The sequence below is a fragment of the Macaca fascicularis genome, chromosome 6 (genome assembly GCF_037993035.2).
Source record: "Macaca fascicularis isolate 582-1 chromosome 6, T2T-MFA8v1.1".
NCBI lineage: Eukaryota > Metazoa > Chordata > Mammalia > Primates > Cercopithecidae > Macaca > Macaca fascicularis.
In genome coordinates, this window is record NC_088380.1 from 95,853,239 (window position 1) to 95,880,407 (window position 27,169).

Sequence of the window (27,169 nt, forward strand, 5' to 3'; positions counted from 1 at the left end):
GGTGTTGGAGTTCTGCCCCCCAAAAGGAACTATTTAGGTTCCTGATAACATTCCAGTTTTGGATTCAAAATCCTGAAAAAATGCAGCTATGCTCCTAACAACATCCCTGTATAATTCTGGCAAATTTACTTTTGCTTAAGAATGTCTGATATGACTTCTGTTACAGTTATAAAAAAAAAGCTTTGATTAAAATGGTGGTCATTTTGGTGTATGAATATGAGGTCCCTGAGGCTTGAAGAGTTGAAGAGTTTAAATGACTTTAACTAAGATCACCCAAACTAAACAATAGAAGTAGGGAATAGATAACTTTTAGGCTTATTTCCTTTCTGCTGCAACAATTTACTCCTTATGTCTGGTTTTGCACCTTTTCTGAGATCACCTGTGTGAGAAGATCACAGTACAGACCATAAATCCTTAATTTTTTTCTTCCATAGTGTGTTTCTGAGTGGTGGCCCAATGAGTCCTATGAGCAAATAGAAGGAAGGACTGCTGCTAGTGTGTTTTCAAGAGTCATGCATAGCCCTCCAGGAATCATTGTCTAGACCTCACGAGCTTGTCGTGAAGAGATAAATAAAATAGCAGATGCCAAGTGCTTGGCGAATAGGAAGCACAAGGTTCAGTAAATGGTGGTGATTACTGTATTGTCCTAATGGCAATAGGAGGAGGGAAGTGAGAGGGAAGAGCAAAGCTCCGTACTACCTCAGATGACTCCCAGGTTTCAAAGATATCATTTGAGTATAGAAAATATTTGGTTAGTATGTAAAGAAAAGTGAACTTTTCAAAAGTCAGTATCAGTCATTTTTATAGCTCTTGTGTTTATGAGGTTTATCAACTCATATCAACAGGTTCAAATCAATTTGACTTGCACATGCTGCGTGCATACTGAGAACCAGGTGATGTGCAGATTTATTGTTGGAGAGCTGTTTCCAGTAACTTAGTGCCAAGAAACATTGTTATTATCATGTAGAGGGGTGGAACTCTGTATACAAAATGCTGAGGCACAGGAGACATTTATTTTTCTGTCTGTTGTTCTGTCTGTCTATATCTATCCTCTCTCTCTCTCGCTAAATTAACTTTCTATTTTTTAAAGGAATTAAAAGGCTTTAATTAAAAATCATGAGTGGATAATAAAGTGTAGAAATAGAAAACTTACAAACTATTAAAAACTGGAATCACTGAGTGTTCAGAACAGATGGATCATGAATGGTGGTGAACAGCAGAAAGATATTATGGATGAATCTACATTATTTTAGCTGCTCCGCATGCCACCTGTCTCAGAGGAAAGCCTGACATTTATTAGATATTGAACTAGACTAATGCTGGCAGCAGATCTCCTGCTATCAGTAGATCCTTCCACTGGGTTCAAAATTTTGATCTGCACCCCACATTTCGGAGGGATCTCCTTGATTTGGGTGCCTTGATGTCTGAAATTATTCAGCCAATCAAATGATTTGGAATGGTGAGTTCATGAGAAGTAGTTGGAGCAGATGCATTCAAACCTGCACTGAATCCAGTGTCGCCATGAATCATGGGAAAATAAGCCTGTTGCATTGCCCACTGGTGCAGCTTAGTCAACTCTAGAGGTGATCCCTCCAGATAAGCATTGAAGCACATGGACAGGGTAGTGTGGGGAAAGCTTGTGCTGTTGCTGCTTGTGATATACCTGTCCTTACCACCTGCAAAGATGACCAGAGAACTCAATAATGGCTTGGGCTGGTAAGGGATAGTCATGCCCTTCCTGGGGTACTGGGAGAGACTCCAGCATGACTATGCAAGTCTGTTTGACACACTCAATTATGGATTGCAGAATGTTAGCAATAGTGATGGCCCACTCAGTTGAGTTGGGAGCATATCCTCTGTCAGCTGCACCTGAGCCTCTACACTCTCTCATATTTCCTTGATTTTGCAACCACCTTTTCCAATAAGAGGGTCACACTGATTAGGATGACCAGGGGTCTACTGGCACCTGTGCTATTGGTTATACAGCTGCTGATATCCTCTTCCAGTTTGTCAATTATCATAGGAAGCCTTTGAAGATGGCATTAGTGAGTCCAGCCAAAGTGATAACTCTCTCAGGACAATTTTCTAATTTCTTTATTGAAAAACATCCATTTGCAAAGTTGGAGGCATTACCCTATATGACACTAGATGGTATAAGTGAATTTAACATAAATTATCTATATTATTAGATATTACTTAACTGTGACTGCATGCATCACAATGCTGTGTTTACCTGATAAACCACCACCGTGCCCAGCTATCTTTTTTTTTTTTTTTGAGACAATGTCTCACTCCATTGTCCAGGTTGGAGTGCAGTAGCATGATCTCAGCTCACTGCAACCTCTGCCTCCAGATTCAAATGATTCTACTGCCTCAGCCTCCTGAGTAGCTGGGATTAGAAAGGCGTGTGCCACCATGCCCGGCTATTTTTTGTAGTTTTAGTAGAGATGGGTTTCCACCATGTTGGCCAGGCTGGTCTCGAACTCCTGGACTCAAGTGATCTGTCTGCCTCGGCCTCTCAAAGTGCTGGGATTACAGACGTGACCCACCGCGCCCAGCCCTAATTTTGTGTTTTTAGTAGAGATGGGGTTTCACTATGTTAGCCAGGCTAGTCTTGAACTCCTGACCTCAGGAGATCCATCTGCCTTGGCCTCACAAAGTGCTGGGATTATAGGTATGAACCACCATGTCCCGCCTAGTGTTTATGTTTTGACTTTTATTGTTTGTCACCTATTCATCTTGATCATGCTATTTCTTATCCCAACATTTGGCATATCAGTTCGAACACAGTCTTGATATGTAACCTCTTTAAAAATATATACATGTAGGCTGGGCATGGTGGCTTACCCTTGTAATCCCAGCACTTTGGGAGGCCGAGGTGGGTGAATCACTTGAGGCCAGGAGTTCAAGACCAGCCTGGCCAACATAGCGAAACCCTGTCTCTACTAAAAATAAAAAAATTAGCCGGGTGTGGTGGCACATGCCTGTAATCCCAGCTACTCAGGAGGCTGAGGCAGGAGAATTGCTTGAATCCAGAGGCAGTGGTTGCAGCGAGCCGAGGTCGCACCACTGCACTCCAACCTGGGTAATAGAGTGAGACTTTGTCTCAAAAAACAAAACAAAACAAACAAAATACATATATATATATGTATACACACACACACACACACACACACACACACACACACACACAGACACACAGAGAGAGACAGAGACAGAGAGAGAAAGAAGCCCGCCCCAGAAAATATTTTAAAAATAAAATAGGACAAATGTTAAAAGTGAATTCAAAATTTAACTGTTATTAGGATTTTAATGTTATCCACTCCAGTTATTTGGAAACAATTTAAAATGTATACTTATAACAAACATATCCATATTTGTTGCATCAATAAATACTAAGTTTAAGTATTATAATTGTCTTCATTCTTTTTTATTTCTTTTTGAGACAGAGTCTCGTTCTGTCACCCAGGCTGGAGTGCAGTGGTGCCATCTCTGCTCACTGCAAATTCCGCCTCTCGGGTTCAAGCAATTCTTCTGCCTCAGCCTCCCGAGTAGCTGGGATTACAGGAGTTCCCCATCACACCTGGCTAATTTTTGTATCTTTTTTTAGTAGAGACAGGGTTTCACCATGTTGGCCAGGTGGGTCTTGACTCCTGACCTCAGTTGTTCCGTCCACCTCGGCCTCCCAAAGTGCTGGGATTACAGGCGTGAGCCACCGCACCTGGCCTGTCTTTATTCTTTAACAGTAGTTACAATTAATATTCTAAACACAGTCATAAATTTTATCTAGTGGACCAGTGATGATATACTAAAACCTTCCCCCACTAGTAGACATTGGGGTGCTTCAAATTGTTCGTAGTGTAATGCTATACCTTCATATACGTAACTTTTTCAGTATTTTGACTGATTTCATTAGGCTAAATTCCAAGGACTGGGACTGCCTTTGACAAGGTATTTGTCAAATTGCTTTCTAGAAGAATTATACTTATTTATGTTGTCATCAAGAATGAATGGGATAGTAAGTTCACTGTACTTTCACCAGCATGTTAGATATTTATTTACTTATTTATTTTTGTAGTTCCATATGTCAAATGGTACTTGCTTTAATCTACATTTTCTGGTTACAAGAAAGTTCTTACATTCTCAAATCTGTATTTGATAATTCTGTTTCCTTTAAATGTCAATTATCTGTTTAAACCCTTATCCATGTATCTGTCATATTATTAGTGACTTTTCTATCAGAAGTTTGAATGTTTCACATGCATCTTTCACATGCATAAAAATAAAATCAAGTCATTAAACCAATACTACATTTGTTGGAAAATTTCTCAGTTTAACTTTTAAATTTTTTTATATTCACATTTTAAATGTTATGGTACTATTTACTGATATTTTCCTTTGTGCATTTTTTACATATTCAAAGAATTGAAAATCATTTCTTTGTTGGAGGTTTGATAAATATTCAATATAATTTTTTTTCTTTGACTTAATTTTCAGTAAAATCTACTTTTTAACACATCTGGAATTTGTTTCAGGGTATGATGTGAAGCGAATATATTTGAATATTAAATAATTTACTATACAGTGACCCAGCTGCCTGATTTCCCTTACAAGTTGCCAAATGCCCACTGAAAGAAGAATGTTCTTATATTTTGTGTTCATTGAGATAACATTGGTTACTTTATTAAGCATGCCAGAGTTTTTTTTACTGAGAAATCTATGCCTCACTTCATTTGTTTTCAAAAAGTTGAATGATCAGAAGGGTATAATTTAATACAATATTATTTTGTATATTTTGTGTTACCCTATTTATTACAAGAGTACACTTTAACAAACTACTGCAGGTACTTTTGGATTTTCAGAAGTATTTTAGCCTACAATTGTTAATATATGTATTTTTTAATGTTCTAGATGAACTTAGATATAAAAATCTGAGTTTGAAGTATGTCCCAATGACTGATTTGTTATGTGATTTTACACAAAGTTTAATCTTTTGAGCCTGTTTTCTCTCCAGACAATAGGGATAATGCAACCTACATTATGAGACAATGATAATAATTCAGTGAAAAATATATGTAAAATGATCAGAAGATGGCCTGATAAAGAAGAAACCTCACAGATGCATTATTTTCTTTTCAGTCATCTGAACTGGTGAAAGAGAACCAATGCTCCCAGTAAAATCCACAGGGACAATTTTTGACTTTGAAATATGTCTCCTTTAAATTTTGAATATAGTTATTTCTGATCTTTAGGGAATTTAAACAACATAATGAAATTATAGAGCTAATACCTCATTCTAGGCTCTTTTAATTTTTTCTTGTGTTCAACTACATGCTAAGAAAAGATAACTCATTTTAAAACTTCCCTAAGGCAGAAATGATGGTAAGTGTTTGAACTTCAAAGGGTTTGCCTAGTCAGATGAGGACTGTATGCTTAGTAAAAGTAAACAGATAGGAAAGAGACCAATAAGAACAGTAATTAAATAATGCATGTAGCTCAAATGTCTAATTATGATATTTGCCTTAAAAAAATCTACCTGGGATTTCTGTTTAGTTATCTATTAATGTGATTTTAGAGACATGGGAAAGACTCCTATCACAATCTATCCAGCTTGCCATCCATAAAATCTGACACATAAACCTGTGTTATAACACACGTCTCACTGTGTCCAGTGATCTTTTTTACTAATTTGTAGCCTGTTAAACAGGGCTTTATAAAGACAGAGGACAGGTCTTGCACTTCTTTGCAGTGATCCTGATGATCGTTAGGATTCTCTATAAAACTTTCATGTCAGAAATTCAGTATTCCCATATTTAGGGCTTTTGTGCCATTGTGCATGAGATTATAATTACTGTTGTCTAAAACTTTGTATAGGATCTTGGACAAGGATTTGTCAGGTAGGGGCCTGGTGGAGGACAAGAACATAAGAGACTAGATACTGAACTAATAATGATGCAAATAAGATGATTTAGCCCGATTCTTTAAAAAGCAGAGCCTGAGGTAAGGATTAAGATGCTATTATTTTATTTAGAAGATTTAAGCCCACTGAAGTATAAATGAAAAACAGAAGCAAAGCGAGGAAGTTGAAGAGAAATTTAATGCCTTATGTTACAACACTGGTCACCATTGCATGATGAGTCACTAAGAGATACTGCCAGATGCATAGTGCATGTGTTCACACAACACATAGAACTTCTTCGGAAGTGTGATAAGAATGAGTCATTCCTAGGAGAGGGAAAGGAGGAGAAATGTGTGTTCCCAGCTTTCTCCCATCTCAAGTTACCTATTGGTCAAATCTAATGCAGAGTGTTTTACCCCTACACTGACGGCTTGTATAACCTGGCTTGTCAGTGCCATTCAGAGAGATCCCTTGTATTATGGACTATTTCATCGAAGTCCAAAGGTAAACCAGTGATCATAATATGAATGCAGACTTGACCAGAAAAGAGAGAGCAGAAAAGGTGGTCAAGAGAATCTGAGAAAGCATACAAAGTTTGTTTCCTAAAACATAAGAGATGTGGACATTAAGGAAGTTGGGAGCATTGAAAACTACAGTCGTAGGGTGATAAAAGTAATACTTTTTTGCTGTATTGGTCAGGTCAGGGGTTGCTATATGCAAAACAAATGCATCCCAAATTACGGTGGTTTAAATCACTAAGAGCTCTATTTCTTGCTTCTGTCTCAGTTAAGTATGGGTTGAGGGAACTCAAATTCCTTTGACTTAGTGACTCTGCCATTTCTAGGATTCCTAGGATCCAGAATGCCTCCAGTGTATCCTCTGCCTCTGGCTGCCAGGCCAGGGAAAATAATGACAGCATAGGGGATTGCCTGCGGATTTTTTATATGCCTTATTGCGAAGCATCACACAACCCCACCTAACAGCAGGGGAGACTGAGGAATATAGTCTACTGGTATACCCAGAAGGAAGAAAGGAGGGCTTGTGAACAGTTAGTAGTTTGTGTCAGATATCCTAACCATGTGAAGTTTTTGCTGTAGGAGAATGTTGCACAGTAGTGGTATACTTTGACTTTAATCTCCTTAAGTAATGAAGTGAAGACTCATTTTAATCAGATGTCACTCTTTTGCCCTCTGCATCAAATTTTTCTAAGTTTTCCCATAACATCACCATCTTGCTTTTGCTTTTTCTGGAAAAATGTAATCAACTTGAGAATCAATTCTACTCTAGCTTCCAAGACAAACCTTAACCTTAGGATATTTATATTACCATCTGTGAAGGTACTCACGGAATCAGCCCTCCAGACTCACAGGAGCTGGGCTTCCCAAATGAAACTACTACTTTCTAATGCGTGGACTCATTATCCTTGCAAGGTAATTTAGCATACTTTATATAAGCTATGCCTTAGCCTGAGACCTTTCACAGTCACTGCACTCTTTGATAATTTCATCCCTAACTTTTCTCTCAATGAAAAGGCAATTTACCGACTTTCACCAGGAAAATTACCTTTCTTATTCTTCTGTCATTGCCTGTAAAAGACAGCTGGGAACAAAATGGTGAGGCAATTAATAAAGTTCTTCTTAATTTCTCTCTTCACAGAATCCTGATACAACAACTGCCTATAAACACTTGCCCAGTCTGAGATCAAGCTACTAATTGCAGTAGTCACAATAGGAGGTGTCTTCACTATAAAAAAAAGTATGAAAATTTTGAGTATATTTACTGTGAGAATGCTTTGCAAAGACTTGACAAAAAAGTATTTCACATTGTAATAGTCCTGGAGCGTAAGTCACCAGGCAGTAATCAAGTTGTCCTTTTGAATCAGAATGAAGACCATCAATTTCAAGTTAGTTTTTTTATGTCATGAATGGAATGAGGGAGAGATACCATAGCTATCTTTTCAGAGAGAAACGGATATACTTTCCAGATACACTTGGGACACTGTAATCCTTGGCACAGGTTACATCCATGTTCTCAAAAAGGAGTTTGCATCATTTTTGCAGAATGTGCTCATGGCTCTCATATTAAAGTCTGTTCTGGGGAGATACATCCAGAAGTTCAGCATAAATACACTGATTTTCAAAAACCTTGGAATTATCCTGCTTATACCTTTTATTACCTGGAAAAATTATTTCAAGTAATTGGATCTTGGTTTCCTCATTTGTAAAATGAAAACATTGTTATTTACCCCATAAGGATATTAAATTGATAAAATAACATACATGAGAATGATCAGCAGAGTGTCTGGCATAGAAACTTTGCCTTAGAAGTATTGAAATGATATTTGAAGTTTGACATTGTTGATGCTGATTGACTGCCTGTTTCACTGCATTAGTTCTCTCTGGTCTTCTCTGGGATTGCCGTCAAGAATTTTAAAATTTATCCTTGGTCTGAGCAGAGAGAAAGAAATTCATATGCCATATTTTTGCTTTTGATCTGAACTTAAAGATTCAGACCTTCCTTCTAGACATATATCCATGTTTTTGAAGATGTTCCCATCTCTAAGTGACTTCTTTCCTAATTGTGTTTGCGTATTATACCCTGATCTCCTGATCCTGTTCTTCACTGTGGCTGCTAAACTCTAAAATCTGTAGTATAGGAGTCCTTCCTTATCTGCACAGGTTATGTTCCAAAACCCTCAGTGGATGCCTGAAACTGTGATTAGTACCAAACCCTATATATACCATAATTTTTCCTGTATATACGTACCTATGATAAAGTTTAATTTATAAATTAGGCACAGTAAGAGATTAGTAACTCATAATAAAATAAAGCAATTTTAACAATCTGTTGCATTGAAAATTATGTGAATGTGGTCTCTCTCTCTGTCTTTTAAAATACTTTAGTATTTTTGGACTGAGGTTGACTGTGGGTAACTGAAACCACAGAAAGAAAAATCATGGATAGGTAGGGAATGCTGTATAACTCATTCTGCAAACTCTCAAACCCTTGCTTGAATCTCACTAAGAAATTTTAAAACAACTTTCTTTGCAAAAGTGAAAGCACAGCTAATAATGAAGGCAAAATAAAGTAAAAGGTACGCAGCCCAGTCCTGAGCTATAGATAAGCAAGGCATCTAATTATTAATCTGATGTGAAATGATACTGGCCCCTAAAGATCCTGTTACGGGTATTTTATGGATCACTTTGAAACTAGTGTTCTTGCTGCTTATTTTTCCTCCTGATGAGGAAGGAAGCAAAAATAATCACATGCTATGGCTTTGTGAAGAACTTTAAGGAAAGTAAAACATGAGTCCTTCTCATTTTTTCCTTCTAGGTTCTAATTCTTTTCACATTTAACTGGGGAATCAGTGAAATTCAGCCCTTTTGACTCTCCATAAACGTGGGATAAGTGGTGAAAACTGAACACCATGATGAGAGACTCTAGACCTAGATTACTTAATTAGTGTTTTGTCTTGGGCAAAGCCTTAAATCTCTGTTTCCCAGTTTTCTCACTTATTAAATGGAGTAATAGCTTCCTTACATCACTAGGATATTTTGAGAATTAGATAAAATGATGAATGTCAAAATTCTTTTGTAAAAAGCAAAATGTTATTTTTAGACAGATATAAAATGTTGCAAATAAGTGATACTCTCCCACCCTCTATTATACTAATGCTAACATATTCAATTATAAATATCAGCATAACTTAATTTTATAAAACTTAATATAAATAAACATCTTATGGAAAATGCACATTATTTTTTTCTCACTGTGGTCATTCATGACACTTGTCAAATTATCATCTCAGCACAACTTTAACTTATTAACCAGGTACATTGTAATTCTTCGTCAATGTGCTTACAGTGGAAATTTACTTAGAGCAATTTGATAAAGAGCTGTGCTAATTCAATTATTGAATTTCATGCTTTATATTTAAAGTCTATAAACAAAAATTACAAAAAAGTACTTAAGTTATTGCATTACTTTAATGCTCTGAATACCATTTGTACTTGAGATTGGTAGTAGGCATATTTAAGTGATGTGTTCATGAAAGTGAAATATTAAAAACAGCTTACAAAAATCTCCCATCTGGCAGTTACAATTGATGAGAAATCTACTCTTCAGCATTATTTTGAAAATAGCATGCGTTTTTAATTAAAACTGTTCATTCAATTTATTAATGTAAGTAAAACCTCCCATCTGATCATGTTTAACTTGAGAAAGTGGTTTTCTAAAACCCCTTTTATGAATTGAATGATAGAATTTTCAATAAAGAATAGTTATAAAAGATGTCAGACGTTTATTTGCTATTAATCTTTTTTGTCTTTAATTTCACAATTGATCTATGAACATGCTTGCTTAAAAATATTTGATGAAGACATGGTCTTAATTCTTATTTTATTTTAAATCTAAGTGAGCTACAAAGGATCTAAGATAAAAATCTTTAATAAATCACGTTAAGGGATACTTTATGTTAGTTAAGTTAAATTAAGTTTTAATGGACAAGATATAAGCAGATTATTAAGGTTAAAATTTCTCACAGCGATAAATAAAAGCAAATTATCAAATGCTTTTATTCAGTTGCTATGTTCATTACATACATTATCGAAATTAATCCTATTAAGAATCCTGTTTCTCCACAAAAGGATTTCAGCTCAGGCCATTGGACTTCGAATCACAGGCATTTCATCCCTTCCCTACTTGTCCTGGCTATAGGAGGTTTATAAGAATGACTCTGCTGGATTCTCTCCAGGAAGCTCAGCACCTGGATTAGATGCCATGATAATTCCCAGACATGGTTGCTTGTCAAAGGGATTATTACGGCTATGAACTAATACCTTATAAAAATGGAAAACAAATTTCTTTAACATGTTAACTATTCTGGGTAAATGTCTATATCCTTCATGTTTTACACTGGTTAAACATCATGCCAACCATCTTAGGTCAAAAGTAGGCAATTTCTCTGTGTGTTCAGGTACACAATATTATTTCTGATGTGTTAATAGTAATAGCTCTCCTTTCCAAGTGAATTTTTAAAATACATAGATAGTTTATTTGTGATTGAGACCTCTAGATTTTAGAATGAAAGTCAACAGGTGTGGGAGATATTTCTGCAACCCACTTAGTGATTAATGGAAGCATACCACGTCAGCAGTAAATGAAAGTCAATGGGCTTAATTATTGTCAGCCTTCTTGAATGATTATATTTTACATAAATATAAAAAATCTAATATATATCATATATGTATATATTATAACATAGTATATATTCATATATTATATGACATATATAAATATAAATATATAAATATAATCATTCAAGAACTTACAGTTAAGTCCAAAGTCATGACCTTTATGTTTGGCTGTTGTTATTAGATTCTTAGCCTCATTTCACAGGGTTTGGGATAAACGTGTTTGGAGGATCTTTCAGGTTATGTCTCTCCTTGTAAATAAATCTATAGTCATTAGGTGCAGAGTGTCTGTATCTTCCATTGGCACCTTATATAATTATAGATATATTCTACTTTTCAAGTTTTCCAGTGTGCTTGTTTCATACACAATCAATAGCCATGTTCCCCAGCATGGGAGCAAGAAAAGGTTGAAAACTGGTTCTACCAACAGCTCAGCTTGTAAAACCATAAATGCTGTCTGTGCTGTTTTTCAGCCTATATCTATGATTTATATCTCTGAAACTGTCACTTATATATTTCTTATCTTATCAACAGCATTTCTCAAAATTATCTTATTTCCAATGACTTATCCAAGAATTGTATTGCTACTGCTGTTTCCAACCTTTTCAACAAAAAATTTTATTAGCTCTAAATATGTTTCCTTGAAAATAAATTCCAGAGTGTTGTTTTAAGTTACTTATTTACCATGATTTTGAGTTTTAACAAAAATAGTTTATTAGAACTTATAAACCTGCATGCAAGACAAAATGAATTTTAAATGTGTGAGAAAGTCAAAGGAAAGGGAGAGTAAAAATTAAAAAGGTAAAATCCAGCCAGCTTGAGGTTGGTACATAAAATATTTGCCCTGAAGTTCTATACACGTGCTAAAGGTAGACCACAAATTCAACTTTAAGCTTTTTAGAAACCAGTCAAAAGTGGGAAATGTAATCAATATCTCCAAGGTATAAGGAAATGAGTTGCTTCGAAGATGCATATTAACTATTCATGAAACCAAGGTTAGGAAACAAATTTTATACATTTTTATGTTGGAAGAAAGAAAAATTGAAAACATGTATCACAGAGTAAGGAGTTTCTAAATATTTCCCAAAATTCTAAATATTGGGAAATGCTATCTTGCCATGGTACAATCTAATAAAAGGTATTTTTGTGGGAAGGTAGTATTTATAATATGTGATCCAGTCATAGCACCCTTTGATGGTCCAGCTGGTACAAGGAGAGATTTCAGAATCTCTGAAATTCTGCAGAAGAAGTGAGGAGCAACATCTCTGCAAATGGTCCCAAAGCTTCAACTTCAGCTACTTCAAAATAGAACTTCATTTCAGCTTACATTTGTCTGATCCTTCTTGGAAACTGATGGCATCATTGCTCCTAAGTACAAGATTCTCCATTCTCTCACTGGTTTTATTAAGAAAATCCTACAACCGTGGATAAGAAAGGCTTAGGTAGAGAAGAGTGGAGATTATTATTTACTCATCTCTGTGACTCCAGGGTTGCTAGTGAGATGCAAGGGCACACAATAGGTGCTGATACATGTTGCTTTCCTACAAACTCTGAAATTAACTGTTTTAATATAGGCAAATAACTTCACCTATAAAAGAGGGATAATGATACTAACCTTGGTGGAACAAGATAAATTAATACACATTGGTTAATAATAAGCACTTAATAAATATTTGCTGGATCAAGGAATGAAGTCTAATGCACTATGCAATGTAAAAGATGAGAAATTAGTAAATTATCTCAATACTGCCACAATAAATATTTTAGTATTGGATTTCCAAGGCAATATTGAAAAAGAGAGTATCATGTTGAATACAGGAAAATGTATTACTTTGTAGAAGAGTTACATATATAGATAATTAACTTACATATAGAGGTAGACTATTAAGTGCTAATATTCTCAGTAACACTATTTTAATAAATAATCTAAAATATAAGAATATGCATTTTTCCCATGAGATGTAATATTGGCATATTTTTATTTTGAATGAGGATAAAAAGCAATTTGCGAGTTTTTTTTCAGTTACACAGACTTTCCTTCAAAAAACATGTCACCATAGATCTAAATTCTAGTATGAATGGACTACACATTTTTGATAACTCTCTGTAAATATTTTTTCTCTGTACAGAGATTTTGACTGATATCAAGTAATAGGAAATTTAAGATTATATTACCTAACATAGTAGATGGCGAATAAATTTTGTCCATTAACTGACAATCAGTTGATTAAACAAACACTTGATTTCTAAATATACTTAAATATTTCTAGTCTAATCTTACCATCACATAATCATGTTTCTTATTGAATAATTTATCTACCTCTAAATGTAACTCTTCTACAAAATAATACATTTTCCTCTATTCAACATGGTACCATCTTCTTCAATATTGCCTTGGAAATCCAGTCCCCAGTATTTGTTCTTATATCGTTTTATATTGCATAAGTTAATGTTGAGCTGTAGATTTCCAAACTGGCCACCATATATATGATGATACATATAGCTGATCATTTGAGCTATATGTATGTATATGCTTAATAATAACAACATATACTGTAGTAGTTTTGGTGAACTTTCATCCATGCAAAATACCAAGTTGTCTTCTACTGTTGTGCTTCTTCCTGGTCCACCATTGCTGACGGGGGGATTTTGGGATATTTTGGTTTTATTCTAGAGAAATATATACCTTTTCTTCTAGCTCTTCTGCTATTTTCTTCCTATTCCTCTTAACATAAGTTTTTAAAAAAGATATCTACATTTTACATTTTATTATCTAACATTCTCTATTTCAATATGATCTCCAGTCTACTACTTACCAATTTGTGATTTAAGTTAACAGAAATCAACTCCACCAAACATAATGCAGAAATTATTTGATCTTTTTGAGCCATCTGTATGTTTTTTGACTTTATAAATTCAATTTGAAAATTTTTAATTTTTATAATTAATTATATAATTAAAAAATTTAGTTTCAACTTAAAAATTGAAGTAAAATTTTTACTTATTTATAACACTGACTTATTCAAAAGTGGTGGTTTGGATATTGAATTCATCAGGTATTGTGTTGGTTATTAACTTGTTCAGTATTTCCAATTTTTCACCGTTCAGGCCCATGCTGTTACATCACTTTCAGGTCCTGCTGTGCTTGCAGGAAGGGGGACATGAAACTAGTTCGACTCAATGAATTCCTAGCAAAAGTAACGTGTGTCAATCCGGAGCCTTACCAGTGCAGAATCTTCTAGAGTTATACTCTCTGGGGCAGTAGTTGATAACATTTAAGATGATGGCTCACTGTCAGAACCTCGATCCTTGAATCAGTTCATTGATCAGAGCTCCTCAGCCCCCGCCCCCGCTGACCTCTAATTGTATCCTGAACAAAAATTAACTTCCTTTATTTTAAGCCATTGAGGGATTTTTTTTTTTTTTAAACTACAGCATAACCCAATTTAAAGAGACTGATACAGGGAATGCTTGGTTTTGAAATTTTCTGGGTGATGTTAAAAAATATTTGAGATTGCAGCAAGCACTGCCAGTGTTCTACTCAGACCCCTGCAGATCCCATTTACAATCCCTGCACACTATTTTCTCACTTTTCATGTGTTTTCGCATCTAACAGCATGCACTTACAATTCTCTTCAGAGGATTGCCCTCGAGTTACTGGAGTTTCTTAGGAGCACATAAGCCAATGATTGACTGACTCATGAAATCCCAGCTTTCTTACATTCAGAGAGGACAATCTTATGATAAACTTACATCCCAGAATTTCCTTGCAAGATCAGTCTGAAGTTACCCTCTGTGGGAGCTTGCATGAAATCTTCCATTACTTAACTGTTTCTTGTTTCTATACTCTGCATCCCTGACTCCCTTCTAGGTTTCTCCTAGAAGGAAGTCTTTCTTAATAAATCACTTGCATATGTAGCTTATGTTAGAGTCTGTTTCTGGGAAGTCCTGTCTAAGACTAGGAATGGAATATACAATATGTAGTTTCATAATAATGTTGAAGAGAATTTGTTTGGCTGGATTTTAAAATACAATGGTATGTAAAAATGACATAAAACTTTAGAAGGTTGATTTTGTACTTTTAATCATTTAAGCTAGGAATTTTATCATGTTTAACTTGCTATTCTTCAGCATATCAGAATATGTTGCTGCTTAATTTTTCTTAGTAACACATGCTTTTTTAATAATAATTACATCATTTCTCCACGTTGGGTGGTGGATTTTAATTATTCTATCTGTTCATTGTCCTCAAGCATCTTCAGACCCTGGAAAACATAACGAGATATACATGCGATTGGGTCAAAGCCTGTGATCACATAACAGACCATAGTTCACTAGCCACACAAAAGTGAAATCTACCAATTAACTCTCATTACTGTAGTGCTCTAATGAATTGTTGTAATTGACCATTGATGATGATGGCATAGAAAAATAAAGGGGGAAAACACTTCCTTCCTCTGATTATGTTTTGTGGTGTCAGTTCTTAAATGTCCTTGATTTTATTTATCCTTCTGGCCGTGATATTCTGCATGCTAACTTCCATGGCATACAATTCTGATTTTGATTTTCTCTTTGTTTTACTTCTGAAATTATATTGAGATCCAATTATATATATTTTAGGAGATAAAATGTTTTTGCAATTTATAAATGCAGAATTTCTTTTAAAACAGGATACTTTATCTTATTCTAGGTTAATCGGGTCCGTGTAGACAGAATAGATTACCACAAGTATCCTTTGTTTGAATGTGTGTCAACCTCTGAAGAAATAATGAGTATTCTCTTGGGTCATGTACCTTGTAATGAGGTGCGGATCTTTGAACTATACTTAGTTGGTCAAGTAAAAAAGAAATTTTCAAGATTTCATGTATATTCTAGTTAGTGAAGTAGAATGCCTAAAAATTTAGTTACCCCTTATCTCTTTATTATCTGTTCTCTCCATTTTCCCTCCTTAAATTACTTCTTGAGATAACTTATATGTATGTTTAATGAACAAAAATAAAAGTTACAAGCAAATCTTTAGGTGCCATAAATTTTATAGAGATAGAAAAGAAACACACCTACCATTTATGCCTCTGAGATAGAGATAGACAATCATATTAGCCCATTTTCATTTTCACACTGCTATGAATAATTACCTGAGACTGTAATTTATAAAGAAAATAAGTTTAATTTTTTCACAGTTCCACATGGCTGAGGAGGCCTCAGGAAGCTTACAATCATGGTGTAAGGTGAAGGAGAAGCAAGAGCCTTCTTCACAAAGTGGAAGGAGAAAGAGAGAGAGCACGAGGGGGGAACTGTCACACTTTTAAACCATCAGATCTCATGAGAACTCACCCACTATCATGAGAATAGCACGTGGGAAATCCTCCCACATGATCCAATCACCTCCCACCAGGCCCCTCTTTCAACGTGTGGGGATTAGAATTTCACTTGAGATTTGAGTAAAGACAAAGAGCCAAACCATATCAACAATAAATGATGTATGTGAGTATAGTAAACACTTGGAAAATAACATGACATTATTTAATTTTAACATATACATGTATCTTTTGACTTAGCCTCTTCATTTTAAAGAATTTTTGTAAAAAAGTGCTAATACATAAAACATATACAATGGGATTTATTTTACCATTGGTTATAATGGCAAAAACCTGGACATAATCTGGATATCTGCAAATAGATGAATGGTACATGGTTGCAGAAGTTAAGGTACAATTTTAACTGGGAATATTTTGTAGCTATTAGTATGAATGAGTTAAATAAATATATCCTGATCTGAAAATATGCACTTGATATAGAAAAGAGAAGTTGTAGAAAAATGGGTATCACATGAACCAATTTTTGTTAAGAGAAAAAATCCCTCCATATTATTATAAGCATAGAGGCATATCTCAAATAATGTACACTAAAATTTTAACATTGGATAACTCAGAGGTAGCAGAGCTGGGGAAGTGTTGTCTAATAACATTTTAATGTGTTTGTATTATTTAGCATGATACAGCATGTGCACATTTCTTTTGATTAAGTAGATAAAGTGTTTTAAAGAAAAGTGAGGAATAAAGATAAATAAATGTATCTGCCTCTTTTATTTGGGAAGTTCTTTTATGATAAAATTATTCTTTCTAGGCTAAGTATATCTATTTTTCTCAAAGGTTTCTATTTTTGACTTTTGACAACAGATTTCATTTGGAGTATAAATGTAGAAAGACCCATTTCAGACCTTATTTAAATGCAGCACCCACAAATGTAATATATGATGTAGGAAGATGGAACTAGCTATGCAAAGATGGCCAAATAAGTTTCTGTTTTCCATGTTATTAGACAGAGGTTGCTCCTCAACTCTGTGAATCCACCTTCAAAGAAATAAAAAGCACAGATTATCCAAGTGGTTAATTCATAGACATCCCTAATGTTCACCGATACTTCTGGATCTCTGCTTCATGTGGACATGCGAAAAGGATTATGACTTTTCATTCCCTTAAAGTAGGCAAGGGCATCAGAATTACTCCGAATAATGACATGTGAGCTCAGATGCTTGGTATTATTTCCAAGGGAACAAGTAAGAAACTTTCTGTTGTTGTTTATTACCACAGCATAAACTGTTATGCCTGACTGATAACAGTTACTGAACACACTTCAGCTGTCTTTATAACACTTTGATCCTATACACTAGGAGTTGGCAAAGATTCTGTAAGTAGGAGACCCAATTTTGGAATTACATATGAAATAAATTTTTTTTTAATTCCGTAAAATTCCATTTTTTACCCAATGAGAGTTTGTATAAGGTTGATCGATATAGGTTCCTAGCTTGGCTCAGCCAATTACTTGGTAATCTTGTACAAAAACTCCATTTTTCTCAGCCTCAGTTTCCATCAGTAAAATGAAAGTATGCATGCCCATGTCACATGGTTATGTGAATTAAATAACATAACTTGTGTGACCTAGTACTTTATACATAGCGTGTGTTCAAAAACTGCTAGTCGTCTGTATAGGAAATCCTTGTGAAATATTTTAAGTGAACTTGAGAGTAGAGAGAAAGATGGCTTTAGGATATAAAGAGGGAGGCCATTATTGATATCAGGAATGTCCATTACCCCCAATTTGAGTAGCTTTGCCCATTGAGGCTTGAAAAATGTTGTAGATGAGTATGCCTCCTTTGGAATCTTAGATGTTTAATTGACTTTATGATATTTATTCCATCATGGGAGAAAAGCTAATAATTTCCCTCATACAGCCAAAGTAAATCAATTTACTGAGTTCTATTTAATTCTCTATTTTATTTTAAATTTATTGAAACACAATCCTCTCTCTATTTGAGCCCCTTGGTCGTCATCTTCTACCATGCAGGCGTTAATCTGAAAGGTAGGCAGAGTACTGTTCTCCTATCTGCCACCTCTCTGCTTGTATACCAAGATAGCATCTATCAAGAGGGATCTGAGCAGATTGCAGAGGAATTGGCACATGCTTTCCAGCATGGAAGTCCCAAACACTGAAATTCTGTAGGTAGAAACAGACCAGAAAAATGCTAGTAGTTCAACTCCCACTTATGAGTGAGAACGTGTGGTGTTTGTATTTTCTGTTCCTGTGTTAGTTTGCTGAGAATGATGGCTTCCAGCTTCATCCATGTCAAAGTACATGAACTCATTCTTTTTTATGGCTGCATAGTATTCCATGGTATATATGTGCCACACTTTCTTTATCCAGTCTATCATTGATGGACATTTGGATAGGTTCTAAGTTGAACAATGAGAACACATGGACATACGGAGGGGAACATCACACACGGGGGTCTGTCAGGGGTTAGGAGGTAAGGGGAAGGGAGAGCATTAGGACAAATACCTAATTCAAGAGAGGCTTAAAACCTAGATGAGGGGTTGATAGGTACAGCAAACCACTATGACACATGATACCTGTGTAACAAACCTGCACATTCTGCACATGTATCCCAGAATTTAAAGTAAAATTTTAAAAAAATGTAAAATAGTATGCTAGCAGTTATACTTGGAAACAGAGTCAGTCATGTATATCAGTCATTCACATTTCAGAGCATGGAGCAATGGGGATAGGAGAGCTATCACCTTAGTAAACTGAGCTGCTTACTTTTTTTTTTTGAGACAGAGTCTTGCTCTGTCGCCCAGGCTGGGGTGCAGTGGCCGGATCTCAGCTCACTGCAAGCTCCGCCTCCCAGGTTTAGACCATTCTCCTGCCTCAGCCTCCCGAGTAGCTGGGACTACAGGCGCCCGCCACCTCGCCCGGCTAGTTTTTTTGTATTTTTTAGTAGAGACGGGGTTTCACCGTGTTAGCCAGGAAGGTCTCGATCTCCTGACCTTGTGATCCGCCCGTCTCGGCCTCCCAAAGTGCTGGGATTACAGGCTTGAGCCACCGCGCCCGGCCGAGCTGCTTACTTATATAAATTCATGTAAGCCACTGAGAGTTGGAGTTGATGAGCTCAGTAATTTAACTTCCGGCTATGGATCTTGGAAAGATATTTCACTATTACACATTTGGTCAGATTGAGACAAATCAGACTTAAAGGTTATGACATGGTAACTGTGAATGATTACTCCAAGGCAAAGTGTTTCTATTCCTTCTCACCAGGAATTAGTTTAGGAATGGGCAATTCTGGCCATTGATATATGAAAGATAGTCTGGGGGCACTTCTGAAAAACGTTCCCTTGCTCCATCAGTTTTAAAAAGAGACTTAAGAAAGAGATAATGTCTATCTTCCTGTAAATGTTGTCATGTTTGGATATGATGCCTCAATCTACTGAAGTCACTTTATGACTATAAGTGTATCATTTTGAGGACAAATCTAACACACTGAAATATTTGATGAGATGGCTAAACTTTTTTTTGAGACAGAGTCTTACTCTGTCGCCCAGGCTGGAGTGCAATGGTGCCATTTTGGCTTACTGCAACTTCTGCCTCCCGGGTTCAAGTGATTCCCCTGCCTCAGCCTCCTGAGTAGCTGAGATTACAGACATGCACCACCATGCCTGGCTAATTTTTGTATTTTTAGCAGAGACAGGGTTTTACTATGTTGGTCATGCTGGTCTTGAACTCCTGACTTCGTGATCCACCCACCTCGGCCTCCCAAAGTGCTGGGATTACATGAGATGGCTAAACTTCTGATTTTACTGATCCTGGAATTGTAGTGCTGCTAGAGACTTCTTGTTATATAAAATGATTTTTTTATTGTTTAAAACATTCGAGTTAAATTTTTTGTTACTTGTGACTCTAGGTTTTTTTTTTTTTTTTTTTTTTTTTTACACGACATGTTGCTCTGTCTCCCAGGCTGATGTGCAGTGGCACAATCTCAGCTCACTGCAACCTCCACCTCCCCAGTTCAAGCGATTCTTCTGCCTCAGCCTCCCAAATAGCTGGGATTACAACCGCCCGCCACCATGCCTAGCTAATTTTTGTATTTTTAGTAGAGACAGGGTTTTGCCATGTTGGCCAGGCTGGTCTTGAACTCCTGACCTCAGGTGATCAGCCTGCCTCGGCCTACCAAAGTGCTGGGATTACAGGCCACTGTGCCCAGCCCACCTTAGGCATTTAAATTAATACATAGCTAGATTAAAAAGTTGAATTTAAGATTCATAATTATTGAAAAATGAAACAAAATTAATTGAATTTTTAACATGCACTTTTCAAAAGATAGCCAATGCTTAAGAACACATATGTAGCCTATGCTTTCAGATTTTGCAATTAAGTAATTAAACAATTTATCTGCACTACAACACAGCATCAGTATGCAAGTATATGTCTGACATCATGTGAGAAGGATGCCTGACCCAATCTTGTGAGATCAAATAATGCTTTTCAAAGGATAAAACTTCCCGTCTGCAATCAAAATGATGAAGAGACGTTGGCTAAGCATATAGAGGGATAGTTGTAAAGACCTTTTTTTGTGTGGCAAATGACACGAAGTTATTGGCTACTTTAACTCGAAAATCCAGCTGTAGTCTTAGGCCCAATTACACTGATAGGGTTAATTCATATCATCATGAACAACATGAACAGTTTGGACAACCAGAAAGATGGAATTCCCATTGGAAATGGGAAGGGGAACATAAGTTTTGGTGGAAATATTAAGAAACTCAATTTTGACTGTATTAGTTTTGAGGTGCCATTTATATTTTCAGATGGGGAACTCAATGAGATAGTTAGAGATACCAATCTAGAGTTTAGGGAAATTTTCTTGGCTGTAGGTACAAATTTGTGAATTGTTACTGCATAGTATTGAAGATAGTACTGAAGGCAATGAGGCTGGACAAGATCCCTGTACGAGTAAGGATAGATAGAAAAGAGTAAAAGGTTCAAAGAATGCATTTCTGGGATTCCAACATGGAAGGGTTGGGGAGATAAGAGAAACTATGTAAAGAATATGAAAATGAGCAGCCATAGACGTAGGATACAAATCAGGAGAACATTGTCTTGGAAGCAGATATATGTAAATATAAAAGGTGGAGAGAGGTGGCCGGGCATGGTGGCTCATTCCTGTAATTGCAGCACTTTGGGAAGCCGAGGCAAGAGGATCACATAAGCCTAGGAATTTGAGACTAGCCTGGGCAACATGGCGAGATCCCATCTCTACGTAAAATTTAAAAATTAGCTTGATGTGATGGTGTGTGCCTGTGATTTCAACTACTGGGGAGGCTGAGGCAGGAGGATCACTTGGGTCCAGGAGGTTGAGGCCGCAGTGAGCCATGTTCGTACCACTGCACTCCAGCCTGGGCAACAGAGTGTGATCCTGTATCAGAAAAATAAATTGTAGAGAGAAGAAAAATATTTCCACAGGGCCCTTCCACTGGCCTGCACCTATGCCTAAATATTCAGCCTGCTCTCCTGTGTTTGTGGGTGGAATTTACATTTACCATTTACGTATTCTTATAAAAAGCCTTCTCTCCCTTCCTAGAATTTTCCTATCTTCTTTGACCTGGAAAAGTTTGACCTAAATAAAGAGGTTATGTTTTATTTGCTAGGTAAAAGTGAGGAGAAAAATGAGCAATACTGTAGGAAAACAAGCAAGCAATAACATACTGCTTTTATTTCCTTTTTCCTCAATCCTTCAATCTCAAATTTTGAGGTTGGCTGGGGAACCAAAATCTCTAAAAGGTAGTAAGTTGTCCTCCAGATCATGAGCCTCTCGCCTCAGCTTCCATAACTACAGGTGTCTTCGCCATCAAATCATTCTAATCTGCTTACAGATATTCGTATTTTTTGTAAAGTTCGATAATTAGAACTTTGGAAAGAAAGCTAAATTTTCATCTTCTTGCTTTCATCATAATGCAGTCATGCAACCTTATGTAATATATGGATATATATGAGATATAGCCAGTTAACAAAAGTCTAGTAATCAGGAGAGCTGAATCCCATACTTGGACGGGTCATTAACAAGATTTCAAATATGGAAACAAGTAAGCATTGAATTCTAGAACTCACACTCCCAATTAGTGCTCAAACTGCCTCTTGGACTCCTGTGATGAAAAAATTAGCTTTGGAAAGTGATTTGACAAAGTTAAAAGCATTGTGCATGTAATAAGTATGGTTATCTATTTACTTTCTTATTTCAAAGATAAACCAGGAACATCTGGACACCCTTACACCCTGGGTACCCTGTTAAAGACTCCTTTCTAAAGGGGTGTGTGTGTGTGTGTGTGTGCCTGCCTTTGTAACTGTGTATATGTATAAAACCCTAGTTGTTTTGGATTGATTTGTTAAACCTATTTAGAAAATGTGTTTCTTTCCTAAGCACCCATTGGCCTGATTGTCACTAGATGGCAGAAACAGATCCTACTTCTGTGGGAAAATGAGAGTTCATTTTGCATTCGGGAAGGGCACAAAAAAGCTTCCCACAGACAATGTTTACAGGCTTTCTTTATTTTGACATTTCTTCTGAATACATTAATGTTTTTGGAAATTCCCTGTTAGGTCCCCTGCAGGGGTATACTGCAAAGAGATCTTGGCTTACACAGGAAAAAGAAAGGCTTGCATTCTGCATTTCAGTTTATAATTTTAGAATGAATACTACTTTATTTAAGGGCAGGGGAGAGTGTGAAGGAGGTGGAGTTAAATACTAAGAAAAATCAAGAAGCTGTGTCACATTACTAAAGCACTGCTGCTGTAATATTTCACCTGAGCCATGACTTTACTGAGATGACTTTACTATAATTCATTCTCTTTGGGGTAACAGGAGTTGACAGTCAAGGTGTCAAATATAAATATATTGTAAAATTCTCTACATAAATTTTTGTGCTGGAATTTTTTCTCTTTCTTCTTTTTTCCAAATCAGTTATTGCTTCTGAGCACTATTAGTTTCTCATACAATTAAATGACTGAGATAGTACTTATTTGAAAAGCCAAACCGATGTTCCAGAGGCTTTATGAACATGTTTTTTCACTGTCCAAACAATCATTGATCTTCAGCTTCTTTGTACACATGCCAATTATGGTCTTCCTTAACAATACCTAAATAGAAATAGCTTAATTCAGAGAAAACCATTACAATGTGTTGAGGCTGCAATTGTGGATGAATGATTATGCTTGATGTGTGTGCTCCCATGTACCTTTAAAAACACTTTAAAAATAAACCCATCTTTTAAAAATTACTTTTGTTCCTCTTAGAAAATATTTTTATGTCCATTGGGATCATTTCTGGTCCATGAAAAGGACAGTTTTAGCATTGTATTTACTTGCTTAAAATGCAATTAAAAAATATATGTTTCATGTATTTGTGGTTGTGGGAATTCCAAAGCCATAGGAAGAAATGCTTGGTGAATTCATTTGCATTCCAATACCCAGAATGCTTTTCCAGCTCACTGCTATTTAATCTAAGTCAGCTGGTGTCAGAGCCCTGGGAACAAACTGAATGATTTTGACATGCTTCTCTGTGCATGTACTGAGTTCTTTTTCTGCATGCACTGAGTACACAATGAACACTCAAAATTTCATCTCTACTATAAATTTTTTAGAGAAGACTTAGATATTTCTAAATATTTCTTTTCTTTTCAATTTTTCTTTAACCCTTTCTATTAAATTCTATTTTATTATTACTGTAATAAAGTTCTAATAGATAAATGAGTCTAGAACTACTGATTACCTGGAATACATGTTAACTTGAATAACTTGTGGCTCAGAACACAAATGGGAGAACTGGAAGAACACATTCGTCCATTTTGAAAAAGGTCAAGTTGGAGAGAATAGGATACATTTGGGAAAATCTGCAGATTTGGTGGCTGAGAGCTGATGGGGTCTTATCAATGTCAAAGATTTAGCTGATCTATACTTTTAATGTATTAAGGTGTGGTGATGGCATTGCAGATACGTTTTTTAAGGGTACGTATGTTTTTGAGATGCATTTGGAAATGTTTATGGATTAAACGAGATGCTATCCAGGATTTGCTTTAAAATAACACGGGAGAGGAAGAAGTAAATGGGAGTGTAGATGAAATAAAATTGCCATTTGTTTATAATTGTTCAATCTGGATAATGAATATGTGGAGGTTCATTATATTTATTCTGTCTACTCTAGTAATTTTTGAAAGTGTTTGTAATAAAGATTTTAAAAAGGAGAAATAAAAAATATATCACAAAGTACCTGAGCATTTGAGTTTAGTCTATACTTTCCTTCCAAAAATGGTTTGATTATCTCCTTAGGCATTTCAACACACATATCTACGTGAAAGAAATTTTGTCAATTAATAGATAAGAAAAAAGAATACATGCAAATTTATCTTGATTTCTGCCCTTCTTCCATCTGCTTCTGTTTGTTACTCTGTCGTTGGATCTGTAATCATGTTCTGTCTTCTAAATACTGTTTAGTGGTATTAAAACAGTCTCTTTGATCTTACACAAATTGTTTTGACTTTATGTTCTCTTCTTAACACTCTCTCTTCTTCAGAAGATTCTTTAAAGATTATTTATACTTTCCCTGTTCTCGTCTTGCTACCAGCCATTCTTAAAAAAATAATAGTGAAAAGTATACCATAGACTCAAATAAGAAAATGATGAAATGAACACTCATGTACCAATTATCTGCAAGGAAATAGAATATTTTCAGCAATTTAGAATTTCTAATATGTCTTTCCTTAATCATATCCACCTTGTGCTATATTGTATATATTGCAATAAGGTAGCAACCTTACTGAGGTTTTTGTTTTTGTTTTCCATGGTGTTCTTCACTGGTTTACCACTTTGTATCTATTAATATTATTAAACCTCATTTTTCAGTTTTACCTGCTTGGTACAATTTTAAACATTGAATCATACTATGGTGTTTATCTTGGCTTAGAATATTAGGCCTGACAGACACAGAGTTATATAAATAAAATTTTTAATTTTATAATCTTTCTGGAGATTTTTTTCATATTTCTATGTAATCCGTAATGAATGGTCTATTGTCTGTATAACATCAATAGTTATGTCTCTATGTGTTTGTTTTTAAAAATCATTTCCTCAAAGCCCTCAATGGCTCCCTAACCTACTCAGAATAAAATCCAAAGTCTTTGTTTTATGTTCCAAAAGGTCTTCGGCCTCCTTCTGGCATGGTTTGTTCTCAGTCTCTTCTTCTTGCCTTCTTTCTCATTGATCTGGCCACATTGGCCACTTCAGTCTTCTCTGAAGATGCCAACTGCTATTCTGCCCCAGTGCTTTTGCACTTGCTGCTGTCCCCTGGCTATGACAATTTCCCCTGACATATTTGTGTAAATTGCTTCCTCCTTTCTTCAGGTTTTTCGTCAAATGCCACCTTAACTGAATGGCTTTACTTGGCTCCTTATCTAAAATAGCAAACTGTATTGTCACACTATGTCCTCTTTATTCTGCTTTAACCTTCTTTTAATCTACTTATTTATTTTGTGTCTCTTCTCCATTTCTCTCTCCAATGTAATAAGGTTAATGAAAGCACAGACTTTTGTGTTTGGTTAATTCTCATAACCTCAGTATTTATAACAACGTTTATCATTTAAAAGTCACTCATCAAAAGCTTATAAAGTGAATAAGAGTGTCAAAAAAAGACACTAGAAAATTCAGAAAGTATGTGACATGGTGACTAAGCACAGGAATTTTGAATCAGTCTGCCTGTGTATGACTTTGTCACTCACTAGTTGGACAAATTACTTCATCTGTTAGTATCTCATTTACCTTATTTTTAATCTGGAAATCATGATTGCAATTACCTCATGGTGTTGCTGGAAGGAGTAAGAAAGATGTTACAAAGAAAACCACTGTTCTAAGTGCTAGTTCTGATGTCTAGTATATAGTAATCACTCAGTAAGTATTTAACCCTTATTATTATTAGCAGCGTAAATCAATGCAACTTATGGATTTCACCATTTATGTAAGAAATATTTATTGAGTCCCCTACATGCTAGACATTTTGCTGAAGATAGGGGTTATAATAGGACATAAATCTGCCTTAAAAATTACTTCATGAGAACACAATATAAAGGCCTATTATTTAAATATTTTGAATTAATCCAAAATGTATTAATGAGTGTCCAACATTCAAATACAATTCTAAAGAATAGCATTTGTTTTCTTTTTACATTATACATCTGTAAATAGCAATTCAAATTTCCACCAGGGCTTAGCAAGTTGATACTTATTAAAACTCTCTAACTCTGGCAAAACTCTCCCTTCAGTTCATATGCTATTGATCCTCAGCTCAATGAAGAGAAACGTAAAAATCATCTAATAATTGTACTCCCACTCCAAAATCTGTGGCTTACAAGCGTAGGAAACAGTCGATGATAGATTCAAAATACTGCCTCTTTATCATTTATCTTACTTTAAATGTTATCTTTGATTTTTTATTTTGTGAGTTGAGGCAGCAATGAGTGGGGCTTATGGCTTAAAGTAACTTGTATAGATGTGTTCAAAAGTTATTCATGCCCCCCTGTCAGCTGTACCCCTCAACCCAAGTGTGTGTTCAGGTAAGCACCAATTGACATCTCTTGGAGTCAAACCATTCTTCAGAACTTTCTTTCTTTTTTTTTCCTTTTTCTATTGAAAAATCTTTAAAACTTTTGTTATGTGTTCTCTGATCCCTTGCTTGTCACCTCATGAGTTCCATTTG

At 35.6% G+C, this 27,169-nt stretch overlaps 1 pseudogene; it reads right to left on the bottom strand.

Annotated features, from left to right (window-relative positions):
• Nucleotides 1-1,249: 1,249 nt before the first annotated feature.
• On the bottom strand, nucleotides 1,250-12,454 carry LOC102131148 (poly(rC)-binding protein 2-like; annotated as a pseudogene).
• Nucleotides 12,455-27,169: the final 14,715 nt, after the last annotated feature.